Raw genomic sequence first — 16,072 nt, forward strand, 5'->3', positions numbered from 1 at the left:
CAATTCCTACTACAGTATATTATAAACCTAATTCCCCCCAACATACACCCCCCCCCTTTAAAACTGAACTTGGCCTCTAATTCCATAGATGAGGAAACTCAGGTTTACTGCACAGTCACACAGAGAGGGGATAACAAGTTTGGGTTTCAAGGCTCCGTCTCCTTCCATGACAACACCGACTCTACCAGTCCAACACGTGCTGTCAGCTATTGAGTGATCACCTACCATACTCTTATGCTATGTCTGGAAATGAAAAGGCTAGGTAATTTTTCTTACAATTAGGATCTTTTACAAAGTAAACAAGCTTATTTATTTTGATTCCCATTCAACTCTGATCCTCAGGTGTGGATAATCAGTAGCTGGCCAAGGAGGAAATAGGATTGACTCACATATCTATTCATGCCCTTCCTCCTCCAAATTCCCGTTACTGTGGATGACCCAGCCATAAGTTCATAACCTTCATCATCCTAGACCAGGAATTCTTAAACTGCAGCTAGGTGGCCCAGTGGATGGAACAATGGACAAGTCAGGAAGCCTTGAGTTCAAATCCAGCCTGACATTTACTGTGTGACTGGGCAAGTCATTTTACTGTATTTTCCATATTATTCATTGGGATAATAAAGAGAGAGTACATATCTCCTATTATTGTGATGATCAAATGAGATAATATTTATTAAGTACTTTGAAAACCCTAAAGCACTTAAATGATATTACTGTGAACTTTAAAAAAATATTTTGACAATTATATTTCAATATAATTAACTTTCTTTATAATCCTATGTATTTTATACAATTTAATTTGATCCTTATAATAACTACACGGGGGGGGGGAAGGATTCTGCTATTATCTCTATTTTATGAGGAACTGAAGCAAAGATTTTTTTTTTTAATGAGTTGCCTGGGAGAAGGAGTGATGTCACATAGCTAAGAAGTATTTTGGCATGAATTTGAACTCAGTTCTTCCTGACTCCAGGCCTAGAACTCTATCCACTATGCTTCTAGCTGTGATTGCAAGCTGAATATTAGGTGTGTGATTATGTGCGTAAGCTATGAAATGCACAAATACATATGCATAAAAGTATGAGCTAAAATATATTCTATTCCTTCTCTACCCTAATCATGCCCAGGCTGCATGTATAGGACCAGAAAGTTCCTTACATACCAACAATACATTCCACAAGCATGATTCCCCTTAATCTGAACTTCACTAGTGCTGAAATAGCTGAAATCAGAGATGAGGCCATATTCTTGTCTTCGGGCTCCTTTCCAGGTTTCAACACGCACAATATTATCTACTAAAAGCCGGAGATAATACAACATAAACATCCTGGACTCAATTCCTGGCAGAAGTGTCCTGAATGGAACATTTCAGTTTGTACAGATAGCAATCTTGGGATCCAAATTCTCCTCTACCACCCCCTAGACAATGATCAAAAAATTCTTTTATGACAATCACACTTGTAAATGAATTTTAAAAACAATAATGCTAGAATACCTTGATTATTATGCCCATCAGATATAACATAAAGACTAAAAACCGCTGCCATCAAAGTATATCCCATTGTCTACAAACTAAAACTTTTTGTCCTGTAGATGATTTTCTGTTCTTTTATGTTGATTTTCAAAAGTACTTATTATTGCCTTTGAAAAATAAAATATAATAAGCTTGTAAAATATCTATCTATGCAGGATTTCTCATAGATTTCAGAGTTTGTTAATATGAGAGTAGATTTAAAAAATCAGTATATATGATTAATTCAGAATGCAATATAGTATATCCTTATAGAAATAGATAAATCCAGTTGTATTGCAATCAAATGCGCTTTTCAGTTTAGTAAATTCTATCTTTTGGAACCTCATGATACACTTAAAAATCTTAGATTATTTCTTTAATCCCATGCAATATAAAAATTATCATTCCTTGGTTCTATAAATATGCCCTAATTAATATGGTTCCACCAACAAGTCTAGTTTTCCTTATAAGTATTATTGCTTGATTTTATATTACTAGTATTTCATCACTTGAAAGAATAGAATTTTAAAATACTTCAAAGGACCAAGCTGGTCAATCGACATAGTGTATTTTAAAAAAGAAAATCTCCAAGTCAAAGGAATTAGAGAAAACTTTTATTTCAAAGCAAAATTCTATTTTGCATCAATCGATAGTTGGCTTTTGTTGTTGTTGTTGTTGTTGAAAGGGGGACAAATGGTATCTGGCCAGGTCAGGAAGACCTGAGGTGTAAGTTCTACCTTAGATACCCACTAGCTCAGTGAATATTGTTCATGGGGTTTTCTTAGAAAACATACTAGAGTGGTTTGTCATTTCCTTCTCCAGTGAATTAAGGCAAACAGAGGTTAAATGGTTTGCCTAGAGTCACACAGCAAGTAAATGTCTGATGCTCAATTTGAATTCAAGGTTCCAGGCTTCAATCTCTATTCACTAACTCACCTACAGTTTTGGTCCCCAAGGCTTTAGGCTTGCTTCCACAAAATTACCTTTCTCCAGAATCTGAGCTATGATAAACATTACAAAGCATACATATATTTCGAGTACTTGCATTCAGTTGATTTTCAAAAGCAATATTTAACCAAGACACTCAAAGTGCCTTTTAGAGATTCTCCAGGGCCACACTTTTTCTCTAGCCCTGAGCTTAACTACTTAACTGAAAAAAATTTGTCATGGGTAAAAATACACAGAATTCATACAGGGCTTTTCTTAGTTCAGTTTTCATACAACCCAACTGTTAATCACTGCTGTTATTATTCCACTGGAGCCTTGAGACTTTGGACTGATTTTGCATATCCATAGTTCAACATAGATTATTTATTTTAAAAATTATATATTTTTTAAAAATGGAGATAATATAAAAGTTTCCAAAGTCTCCTTCAGCTCTAAAAATTACATTCAATAGAAAGAACTAAGTTCTCCAAAGAAGTATGAAGTTGAAAAATATTAAACTTATTAAAGCATCACAAGTAATTTGATGTATTAAAATACCTTATTCTATATTTCTGAGAGACCAAATAAGCACAATGAAATTAACTGAAGTCCCTTTTTTTTAGTTAACCTTTTAGTTGTATGATTTAAGATAAGAAATCCCAGTAATTCTTTACGTATAAACACCTCTGTTAGGCATTTAAACATCCTTTTTTGTCTTAATCTATCATTTCAAACTCATCATATATATATTCTGTTCTCCTTTAAGTAATCTTTGGTACTGTTCAGTTGTGTATAGCTCCTTTGTGACCCCATTTGGGGATTCTAAAGAAATATATTGGATTGGTTTGCCATTTTCCTTTTCAGCTCATTTTGTAAATAAGAAAACTAAGGCAAACAGGATTAAGTGATTTCCTCAGTGAGTGTCTGAGGATTTGAACTCAGGAAGATAAATTTTCTTAACTCTAGATCTAGACTCTTATCTATCACTTAGCTGTCTAATGAAATCTAGAGACTAATTTTCTTATAATTTTGGCTATATTGGTTTTGTTTATGTAAAGTTTTAATTTTATGTAATCAAATCTCTTTGGTCATGAACTCTTCCCTTATCCATAGATCTGACAGATAATTTCTTTCTTTTTTTTTTTAAATAGGTTTTATTTACCAGATGTATGCATGGGTAATTTTACACCATTGACAATTGCCAAACCTTTTGTTCTAATTTTTCCTCTCCTTCCCCCCCACCCCCTCAGCTGATAGATAATTTCTTTCAAGCTCTCCTAATCACCTTATAGTTGAAACAAGATTAAGAGAAATCATATACATCTATTAAAGTAAAAAAAGGGCCAATGAAATTTTTTACCTATTGGGATAGGGCAATGTGTCTAGGCAAAGAAGACCAGGAAAATTATGTCTAGTCATGATTATATAATGACCATTTTATATTTTGCCTCATATGTGCTATGGTAATTCAAACTTATAAAATTTGTAATTTATCTATAAAATTATGATGATAAAATTAATCTTTGTTTCATTGTGCCCTAGGTGGCAATGAGAAATGTTTGACCTTAACATAATTTTCATTGTAAAACTAGAAAATATTTATTTTACAGTAAATTTTAAAAACCACTCAGAACACTTATCCATCAATTTCTATAAAATGCTCTACAAAGATGAGTTGCTATAAGCCTTGTATTTCCATTTGGTAAATATAAAGATGAGGACAGAGAATCTATAACTTAAGAGTAAGATTAGAAAGAATTTCAGATCAATCTACTTGGTATTTACTTGGAGCACACTTTTTCCTACTGAGGATAAAAGGACTTAAAGGAAGAAATAATTTTAAAAAATTTTGTTCTTCTGAATTCTGCTTTTAAGGGAAAGTAAAATTGATATAAAATTCTAGAAGAGATCTTTTTAAAATTTCCTAACATTTGAAATCCATTATTACAAGGGTAATATGAAATGAGATGCACATAAAGTTAAAATAAACTTCAGCTATAAATAGATGGGGAAAGAGAAGAGGTAGCATGGCTTTATATGGACAAAAATGTTTAAATGTGAATGAAATGTTTAAGTAGAAGTGATCAGATGATAAACTTATAAGTTGAATGGGAAGCTTCAGACACAACTATTTACTTAAGGGTGTATTTTTTTTACATGTATTGGGCACGTATTTTAAATGAGTTTTGATACATTAGAGGTAAACATAAATAACAGTGAACTCCTAGTTATTAAATAAAATGACAATAAAAATTATTGATGTTCATTTACGAAGGATATGACAAAAGATGGAAAGAAAATAAATTATACACAAACTTTCTAATGCTGAAGCAGTTCTGTAATTGTTACTAAGGACCATAGATTCCTATAACATTGATCAAAAAAGCATATACATAACTCAGACCAATCCATCCTTGGTTCACAAAGGTGTATCTTTGCTTTCATGAGACTGATTCTCAGAAGATGATAGCCAGGAACATTAAATAAGTAATTAATTATGAGTCCCCTAACAGACCTCGCCCTCCATTGGCAAGTATAGTTTTTACGGACTGCTTAGATTTGTTTCCCAGAAATGTACTTTAAAAAAATTCCGCGAGAAAGATTACTGTAAAGAAGTCCTAAATTTAACCTATTTTATTACTCAAATATGAAAAAAATTATTAATCGCCTATTATGTGCCAAGTACTATGCATTATAAACATAAAAGAGTAAGTAAATAGTTAACAATATGGTTATAGAAATGGTGAAAAGTAGAAAGGGTGGCAGTGACTTAGTTATGATAGTAAAGTAATTAATATTTAGTAGATGGTGAGAAGATCCTTTTTTAAAAAATACTGACCATTATTTTTATTTCAATCACCTCATTTATTTATTTTAAAAACATTCTTTTTTTAAAAATTAAGTTCTAAATTCTCTCCACCACCACTCCCCCACTCCCTGAGAAGTCAAGTAATATATCAATTATATATGTGAAACCATACAAAACATATTAGTCATATCCCTCCCAAAAGAAAAAAAAATGATGATAATGTGAGAAAATTATACCTCAATTTGCACTAAGAGTTCATCATTTCTCTCTCTGGAGGTAGATAGCATTTTTTTTTTTTAATCTTGCATCCTTTGAAATTGTCTTAGATTACTGTATTGAACAGAGTAATCAAGTTTTTCACATTGTTCTATTGCACACTGCTCTCCTAGTTCTCATTACACTTTGCATCATTCATATAGGTCTAGCCATGTTTTTCTAAAACCAATTCCCTCATCATTTCCCACAGTACCATAGCACTCTGTCACAATCATATGCCACAACCTGTTCTCCCATTCCCTAATTGATAATTATCTCCTTGATTTTGAATTCTTTGCCATCTCAAAAAGAGCTGACATAATATATCTATATATGTACATGTGGCTATAAACACATACATATGTATGTATATAACATTTAGGTTCTTTTACTTTTTTTAAAAAATCTCTTTGTGATATAGACCTAGTAGTGGTACAGCTAAATCAAAACTTATCCACAGTTTTATAGTCTTTTGGGTATAGTTTCATATAGTTTTCCATCATGAGTTAACAATTCTGCTAATAGTTTGTTAGTATATCTCTTTTTTTTCCCATCCATTTGTCATTTTTGAAAGGTGTGAGATGGTACTTCAGTTGTTTTACATTTCTCTAATCACTAATTATTTAGAACATTTTTTTCATATGACCATAGATAGCTTTGATTTCTTCTAAAAACTGCCTGTTCATATCCTTTGACTATTAATCAATTGGGGAATGGTTCTTTATTTTTATAAATTTGGCTAAGTTCTACATTCAGTATAAATTTGACCCTTTAGTAAAATGTAACTTTCCAGATAATTTCTTTAATTAATTTATTTTTACTTTTGGTTTGTCTAAGATCATGATCACTATCCCTGCCTTTTTAACTTCAGGAAAAGTATATAAGATTATGATCCAGTTTTTCATTTTTAACTCTGTGTGTCCATCCATTTCTAGTAAACAATATATTATTGGATGCTTTTTTCTAACCCATTCTGCTATTTGCTTTCATTTTATGGGTGAGCTCATCCCATTCACATTCACAGGATTACTGTGTATTTCTCTCCATCCTATTATCTTCTGTTTCTTCCTCCCTCCCTCTCTTATTCCTCTTCTACTCTATTTTTGCATTCCTTAACTTGTCCACCCTATCATTCTCCCTTCTCCTGTCTTATCCACTTTCCCTCCTACTTCCCTATTGGGCAAGTTACATTTCTATACACACACACATTCTCTGACTGAATTCTGATGAGATTGAGGTTCAAGCACATAAAATTGTTCCTTGTGTGCCTCTCTTATGGGAGAAAATTTCCCTTATTTTATTTATCTCTCCCTTCCTCCCTTTCCTACTCCTTCATTTTTTTCCCAACGTAACTTATACCTATGCCCTTGTCTATATAATTCTTTTCCACTACCTTAATAATGATACATTTATGAGTTACACATATCATTTTCCCATACAGGAATATAAGCAATTTAACTTTGGATCCCTTATGATTACTTTTTTATGCTTCTCTTGAGTCTTCTACTTAAATGTTCTATTCAGCTTTAGTCTTATCAGCAATACTTGAAAGTTTTCTATTTCATTAAGTATCCTTTTAATTTTCTGCTAAAAGATTACACTCAATTTTGCTGAGAGGTGATTTCTGTTTGCAATCCTTGCTGCTCTGCTATCAGGAATATAAAACTCTAAGCCCAATGTTCTTTTAAGCCACTAAATCTTGTGTGAACCTGTCTGGCCTCACCAATATTTAAATTGTTTCTTTGTGGATATTTGAAGTATTTTCTCTCTGACCTGGAAACTCTGGAATTTGGCTTTAATATTCCTGGGATTTTTCATTTTGGGATCTCTTTCAGGAGGTAATTGATGTATTATTTTGATTTATGTTTTAACCTCAAGATCTAAGATAGCAGGGTAATTTGGCTTTATAATTTCTTGAGGTATGATATCCAGGTTCTATATTACTTTTCCTTGATCTGTTTTCCAGGTCAACTGTCTTTTCAATAAGATATTTCATATTTTATTCTATTTCTCTTCTATTTCAAACTTTATTTTATTATTTCTAGAAAAAATAAAGTTTTTTTTAATTGCATCTAGAGCCATCTCCAGTTGTCTTACCACTAGACCCAGATGATTCTGAAGGAGAAAGTGAAGATGGTAATTTTGCATAGCCCTCCTACTATGTCTTTGAAAATATAGAATAAATAACCATATCTGTGAGTAGAGCTACCCTACTTGGGGACTCAACTGGAACTGGTAGAGTGATTAATGAGTTCACTCTTTCTTTTCCTTCCCTCCGTACACATTAGGGTACCAAGCTCTTACGTGTGACTGCTCTGTCCAAAAGAATGCAAATTCTTTTTGATTGCTGGAATGTCCCTAGAAATCTTGGGCTAAATTTCTAAAGGATTAAGCCTTAAACCCAGATCACTCTGGCACTCATTGAGTGACCAATAATAGGTCCCAGCTAAGCCCCTTTCAGTCATGATTTGGGCCCAGACTGACTCAGAGAGAATATAAATAGCAATTATTTCTCTTTTGGTCATAAACTTGAAAGATCTTCCCCTCTCAGGTTGAATTAATTTTTTGTCTAGGTAAAAGAGGCCATTCTTAGCTTCAAGTCTTACCTAGCCTTAATTACTGAATGGGCAGGGCCTCAGTCAAACAGAGACCTGTTAAAAGGCCTTAGCTTTAAAAAGGCCAAGATCTCCCACAACATCCAGGGCTGTCCCTAGTCATCCTGATATTTTGTCTTGAACAGAGACTCTCTCATGTAGAGGACTGGAACTCCGGAAAGGTATAGTTGAATCAAGGACAGCAGGGTTTTAAGTTAAACACCTACTCAGTGTGATTGATGGGATAATGGTTCTCTATAGTTAAACATATACTTAGTGTGATATGGTGATGTAATGGCTACAATTGGCACCTGCTCAGTTGCTGTAATGATGTAATTGTACTGAGGTATTTAAGGCCTGAGGACTGAGAGTCTCTCAGCCATAGATACAGGGAATAATACTTCACACTCAGACTGCAGATTCCAGATTCCATCTTTGACCAACCTCGTGGTGGCTCTCTTGACTTCATCAATTCTCCACCTAAAGATCAAGGCCCTTATAGAGATCCCCTAGAAAGCTAGCCTGGACATTATCCTCTCACTTAAATCCAATTCACTTGCTCTGATATCACGGTCCTCTTTGAGAATGAAGGATAAACAACAACATTGTTTCTAAATGTCCATTGGAGTCATTAGCTTCCACCTGTCCAATCTAATTTTTTAATGAATTATCTTCTTCAGTGAGCTTTTGTACCTCTGTACCTACATTTAAAAAAAGATGTAGTAGTGGGTACATCAAGGGTAACTGCAGTTTTGTACAAAAAATAGAAAGAAATATGCAGAACAAGAATCATTTTTGGACGTGGACAATAATGGAATTTACTTCATTCTTTCGTTCAGTCATTCATTTATTGTTGTGGTGTTTTTTCTCAGAGAGGGAAATGAAGATGGAAAATTAACCAATCCTTGTTAATTGAAAAAAAAGTAAAACCATTAAGAAAGATTATTTCACCATGGGAATTTAGAATTTAATAACAGAAGGGCAGAAGAGAAGAATGTTACATTCAGGTGGAATGGCCAAAATTTAATGGTTGTAAAGGATGTGAACAAGGTTTCCTCTTCCCCTTCACTTCTCCCATAAAATTGGTCAGATCTTTGGGATAGGACTGAAATGACTTAAGGGAAAATTACAAGGGATAAATTGAGGTAGTAATAATGATCAAGGATTCAGAGTCAAATGGAGCCTTGGTAATCACTCACAAAAAAGTTCTAACAAAGAAAAATTTAATCATCTCTTCTGAGTACAAGTAAGAGGTTGAAAGTCAAGAATATGTAAAATCCTTTCCAAGTAATGTGACTGAAATCTATAAAGCATTTGCAAAGAAAAAGAAGGTCTGAATGATGGATATGTAAGCACTGATGAACTATAGATAAGCAAGGAGACCGAGGAAGGAGCTGGGCAGGATGTCCAAAGACCCTCCAAAGTGATGGATACCAGTAGTAGAGTGGGTAATTATGTGAACTGAAGTTCTTTCCCCTTTGTATGTTTTTCTAATTCCTTTCATAAATATGCCATATTTATTTTTCATCTTGAAGCTCCAATTCCAGATGATCTAAGGCCAACTAAAGGTTGAATCTCAAAGCTCAAGTAAAACTTGGCACATGATCAAGCTGGAAAGATTTAAAAAGCACAAATAATCTTTCAACCACTCCCTATCCATATAACCCTACCAAAAGAAAAAAAAATCACTCTCAAGAAAAACTAGCATCTCCCCCATATAAGAGTTCACAAATTGCTGTCTCTGCCTGTGACCTGAGATTTAGACTTTATTGACTTATCTTCCTCCCTCGCCATCCAACCAGAGCTGTGTTCAAGAGAATGATTTCAAGAAAAGACCAGGAAAGAAATTTTAATAAAAACAAATATGATCCCAACATAATATCAAGGTCATACTTGGAAATTTTTCTAATGCTGTAACAAAATGACAAGTACTTTCTGAGCATGTAATGCAGCAAAAAGATTTTGCTCTAAGAAGTAGGATTTTGGGACAAGGCTTCTCTTTACTCGGGAGACAGATCTTCTGCTATCTAATTACACCGTCCCCAATTCTAACTGAGAAAATGGAATGATGCCAAATGTATTGGCTTAATTTGGTGGTGCCCATGGATTATTATGAGTGCAGAGGGAATAACAGCTTGAAATATATCCCCATTTTTATAAGACAAGTCAGAATGTTGAAACAACAGCTTTGATGACTGAAAAAAAGATGTGAATAGAAAATTATCATAGCATAACAAAGTTGCATGGACTTAGAGCACAGTTTCTTATTGGTAAAAGACCAGATGATAATAATGATGATAATAATAATCAGCTAATATTTTAAGGATCATAAAGCTCCTTTTATATATACTATTTTATTTGATCCTTACAGCAACTCTATGAGGTAGGTATTATTATGAACATTTTGTAAATGAGGAAACTGAGGTTGAGAAAGGTCAAACGACTTGTCCACAGTCATATGGCTAAAAAGTGTTTATGGTAGGATTTGAACTCAGGACTTCCCTAATTAAAAGTCTACTGCTCTGTTCATCATACTATCTACCTACCTCAGTTAGAACAATCATCTTCTGCAGGGAGAAAAGTGAAAGTTGGGCCTGTCAGCCCAGAAGAGAAATCATATTTATTGGATATTCTGCTTTGTGTTCTTAGAGATTTCTTTTCATGAAACTTTTTTCCCATTAAAAACATCAAATGTTTAAAAAAAAACACCAAATGTGAAACTGGAAAGGGAATTAATTATACTAGAAAAGTTGGGAAAACCTTTCTGTATATATTATTTCTGACTGGTGCATAATATTGAACAAGTGTACTGAACTTCTACTATCAAGCTAGTTGTTAAACATCTAACTAATAAACACCCTGCTAATAATTCTCCACCAATGTGTATTCTGTTATCTTATTATAAGGGTGATAAGTTCTATAAAGCATGAAAATATAAGCCCTAATCAAGTTGGACAGGTTTTGAGTAGTGCTAGTGATGTCTATTGCCAGAGGACCATTGTAACTAAGGTTCAAACTCAGAACCAAAGAATTGGTTGTCATGCAAATTTTTTGGGGGGAGTCATAACAATTCATTCCACTATAACTCACAGTAAGAGTGTCTTGTACATGATGGGAACTTTCTAAAAATTATTTGAATAAATCCATCTACTGAAATACAGAGGGACTGCAAATACCATCAGTAGAGGGAATATACTTGACTGGGATGAAATCGTGGTTCTTTTTAATAATATACTAAGAATATGTAAAATAGCTAGTTGTTGGGTTCTTCTTTTTAATTTTCAGGTTTTATAAGCTATATATTTTGTTTTAGAAATTTGATCTTTTGCATTTAGATGTCTTAATGCACCTGAAGTTAATTCATGCTGGTTATATGTAATAGAGTAAGTTTTCTAAGTTGATTAACAATATACTTGAAGTTTATATGCTGCTAGATTTGTGAAGCATATTAATTTTTGTTTATCTGTGGATGACCATCGGATACAATGTCTACTCTTCTCCCTCTCAAAAGCAGCTTTTAATCAGTTTCCCTAATTCTAGATGGGTTGTCCTTTCTCTAAAGAATAACACATTGAGTCATCTGGCTGTCCTTTTCTACCTCCTTTGTAAAGGCTCAGCTCAGTCTCCAAATTCAGGTTTTGGAACAATTAGTAACTCACCCACTTTATCCAGAAAAGCATCTCAGCAACCACTCCCTGAATCCCAACAATTTCCTGTGTCTCCTAAGTCTCCTCATGTTTCCTTCTAAGAGAGCAAACCAACCCTACTTTCAGTAATAGGAAACCAGGCATGGGGGTGGATGTACTAAGGCAGAAACCATCATATTGCACTGAATAAGAGCCTAGACAGACTGAAGTATACAGAGACAATTTAGGCTGACGGGTAGCTCAGCTTACATTAGGAAGCAAAGAGGCATCATAGAGCAAAACCCCAAAGGCAGGAGGGTGGGCTGCTCCAGCAGACAGAGAAGAAGAGCTTCAAGGGATCTTATAAGAGCTCCTCTGAAACACAAGCCAGCCCCGAAGAAGATACCCAGCGTGAAGCTAGATCTGGGGAAAACATAAAAAGGTGAAAAAAAAAAAAGGCTTTAGAATATGAATCTAGAGTTTGGAGTTCCAAAGGCATTACACTTTTGAAAAAATTGCACAATGTAAGGTCTGAGTTTTGGATTTCACTGTATTAAATAGTTTAGACTGTTACAAGGTGGGATTTAGTAGAGACTGGATTATGCAAAGCTTCCTTCTCTCTGTTAATACAAACTAAAGGGGGACCACAGAAAATTGTCAGTTCAGGCTTTAACTGCAGCCAAGGTACAGACTCCTCATGTGTTAATCTTTCTTACAATACTCTATCCCTCAAAAGAGTGATAAATACAAAATAATCATCAAATATTGCCCTTTTGTTCCTTGTGTGGTTTGAGCCATGGGGTGGCCACCACAGATAGAATGTTGAACTCAGAATCAGAGAGTCTTGAATTCTAATTCTGCCTTAGATACAGGACAAATCACTTAACCTCATTCAACCTAAGTATCAGGTACCATATGCAAAATGTGGGTGGTAAGAGGTCCTACCACCTAGGGTTGTGCCAATAAAATAAGAAAACTAAAATGTAAAATGCTTTGCAAATGTTAGTGCTATGTAAATCTTAGTAAGGCAGCTAGATGGCTCAGAGGATAGAACACTGGAGCTGAAGTCAGAAAGAACTGAGTTAAATGTGGCCTCAGACACTTATTAGCTTTGTGACTCTAGGTTAGTCATTTAACCTGTTTGCCTTAATTGACCAGAGCAGAAAATGGCAAATCATTCCAGTATCTTTGTTTTTTTATTGTTGAGATATGTCTGACTTTTCATGGCTATGTGGACCACAACACATCAATAGCACATCGGAGACAGTATTGATGTGCTATGGTCCACTGAGTCAGGAAGAATCAGACATAACTAAGCAATAAAAATGTTACTGATGATGATGATGAAGATTCACAGAGGAAGCAGGGTTCTAGGCAAGACAGCATTATGAAGGCATTTTGACATAACCACTTGAAATAAGAAATAAATGATTCTGCCAGTAGAAAAATTATTAGACTTAATTAGGAGATTGGAATCTTATTCCCATCTTGATACTTTGTTGGTGTGACTTTGGTAATTAGGCTGAAGTCCTTATAGTCAATTCTTGGCTTCCTTTAGTGTAATGCAACAAAGATAAAAATGTCATTACAATGAACCAGAAGCAACTATTGAAATATTTTTGTACTAATATTTTTTTTTGTCATGATGAATGCTTATGGAAGTATCCTTTTGTATAATGGATCAAAATCTCAATAAAATAAACTTTTTATTCATTTTTGTAAAATTAAAAAAAAGCTCAAATAGTATAATATTCCTGACATAACATACTGAATAGAAATAAAACATTGGACAGGGATAGCTAGATGGTGCAGTGAATAGAGCACCAGCCCTGAAGTCAGAAGAACCTGAGTTCAAAATCTGGCCTCATACACTTAACACATCCTGACTATGTGATCCTAGACAAGTCACTTAACCCCAATTGCCTCAGAAAAAAGGAAAAATAAGAGGGGAAATAAAACATTGGTTTTGGGGATGAAAAAAAAAAGCAAATTAGGATTTATGTCCTAAAAAAATACTGTAGGCTTTATTTTTAACTAGGCCACCTATGATGACCATGTGCTCACAAACTTTGTTTTTTCTCAAGGATCCTAGATCCTACATCTTCTCCACAAAAACAAAACAAAACAAAAAAAAAACAGGCTGCAAGAAAAACTAAACACCTACGTCATTAAAATCTAAGCAGAAAATAAAAAAGGTTCATCTCAGGGTTAGTATACTTCTGATACTAACAGAACCCACCCCCCAACACTTTCTTCCTACTTAACCTTCTTTTTACCTGCAATGTTTTTCTTGAGAAGAGCCAGAACATATTTTAGAGTGCCATCATCACTTAGAGTGGGTAGCAGTGTGTGAAAAAAAATGTATCACTAGCCAAAACAGTGTGGGAAGAATCTGTGTGTGGTTTGAGCACATGGCACTGTTGGTGGGGCCAACAACATCTATAAAGATTAAGTGTCACAGACAAATAAGGATCTGTACCAAATAAAGAATAATACCAATACAACAACAGTCCATTAACAGCCCACATATAACATATGACTAAAATATGATAATGATAACAAAAAAGTTCAGGTTTACAGAGGACTTTCCACACTATCCACTACTGCTTTTTGTGGTAGGTAATACTATAATTAACAATTAGATAGCACTTGAAATTTTATGAAGTGCTTTATATAAATTATTTCATTTGGATGTTGAAACAATCCTGGGAGTTAGATGGTCTTGTAGGTTACAATAGTTGAGGAAGCTGATGATGAGAGAAATTAAAAGACTTGTCCGTGGTCACATAGTTAATGAGTGTCTGAGGCTAGTTTTGGACTCAGATCTTTCTCACACTAAAATTGGTGCTGTAACCACTGCATCATCTTGCAGTTATGTGTAAAATTTTAATATTTTACATAGATTTCCATTTTATAGCTATGGAAAATGAGGCTTAAAAAAAGTTAAATACTTCCTCTGTGGCTCCTAAGTATACACTAGGATTACAACTCAGCAGAAAAAAAGCATGATTTTTATTTGCTTGTACAACCATTAAGAAAGTGTACTAGCACAAACTGTGAGAGGTAAAAAGATTTGAGGAATATATGTAGTCATGAAATACATAAAAATACAAAGAATTTATCAAGATCTGTATGTCATTTGAAATATACAAAATAAACACAGTATCTCTTTATATACAGAGATATTGTGTATATTTTATATATAGACTTCTACATCTATGCAGATATGTAGATTCTCTGTATCTATTTCTCTATATACATATTTAATATATATATAATGCATATACATAATATACAAATATATAAAGATATTTTTGTAAAGTTAATGTGTGTACATTTATATTTAGAGGGTAACATCTATAACAAAAATGAAAGCAAGAAAATTTTTAAGTGAAGTAGAGGAATCAAAAGGACTAATATTAGATTTCTAAGAAGACACAACTCTTCGAATTGTTTATCTAGGAGTGATGCTGCTAATCTTACTATAGGTCCATCAATTAGAGAATTTTAAAAATTAATTAAATCACATCCAACAAATTTGTAAACATTTGAAGATAGTAGAGACACAAGGTGGTAATGATCAAGATTGGATGGACTGTAAGGAAGCAGGCACAATAATATACCGCTAGTAAAACTATGAATTAATCCAATTATTCCAGGAAATAATTTGGAATTATGCCAGAAAATTCACCAACCTATTCACATAAAGCTTTTAAATCATTAACACCACTGCTGGGAATTACACATCAGAGTTCAAAGACAGATAGACAAGTCCCATATATATGAAACTACTCAAGGTAGTAAGTGTGTGTGTGTGTGTGTGTGTGTGTATGTGTGTGTGTGTGTGTGTGTGTGTGTGTGAGAGAGAGAGAGAGAGAGAGAGAGAGAGAGAGAGAGAGAGAGAGAGAGAGAGAGAGAGAGAGAAGAAAGAGAGAGAGAACAGCAAAAAAGTCCAAATCAAATCAAAACTAGAAATAAAGTGTATGTTCATTGATTAGGGAATGGCTGAAGGCATGAAGAAATGATGAAAAATATATTTTATTAAAGAACTAAATAAGCAAAACTAGGAGAATAACACCCACGTAATTATAATAATGCATAAAAGAAATTACCACACTGATACGCTTTGGCTATCTTCATGCCATACCACATGAAAATCTTTTTCTCCAACTACCACTTATCCCCATTGCTCGATGGCTCCATTCACCTTCTTTTAGGTTTCCCAGTTCAAATACCTCTCTCCAAAAGTATACCTTTTTATAGGTGCTATCTTCCCTTTTAGGGTCCTTGACAGCAGTCTTTCTTTTTGTATATGGCACATGAGTTTTTTCATTCATTCATGAAAAAA

General features: G+C 33.9%; 1 protein-coding gene across 5 annotated transcripts in view; it reads right to left on the reverse strand.

Moving 5' to 3' along the window:
• MTHFD1L (methylenetetrahydrofolate dehydrogenase (NADP+ dependent) 1 like) overlaps positions 1-16,072 on the reverse strand; it is a 192,487-nt gene that overhangs the window by 54,407 nt on the left and 122,008 nt on the right. The gene's annotated exons all lie outside the window — the stretch shown is intronic.

This window comes from Sminthopsis crassicaudata, chromosome 4 (genome assembly GCF_048593235.1).
Source record: "Sminthopsis crassicaudata isolate SCR6 chromosome 4, ASM4859323v1, whole genome shotgun sequence".
NCBI classification, from domain to species: domain Eukaryota; kingdom Metazoa; phylum Chordata; class Mammalia; order Dasyuromorphia; family Dasyuridae; genus Sminthopsis; species Sminthopsis crassicaudata.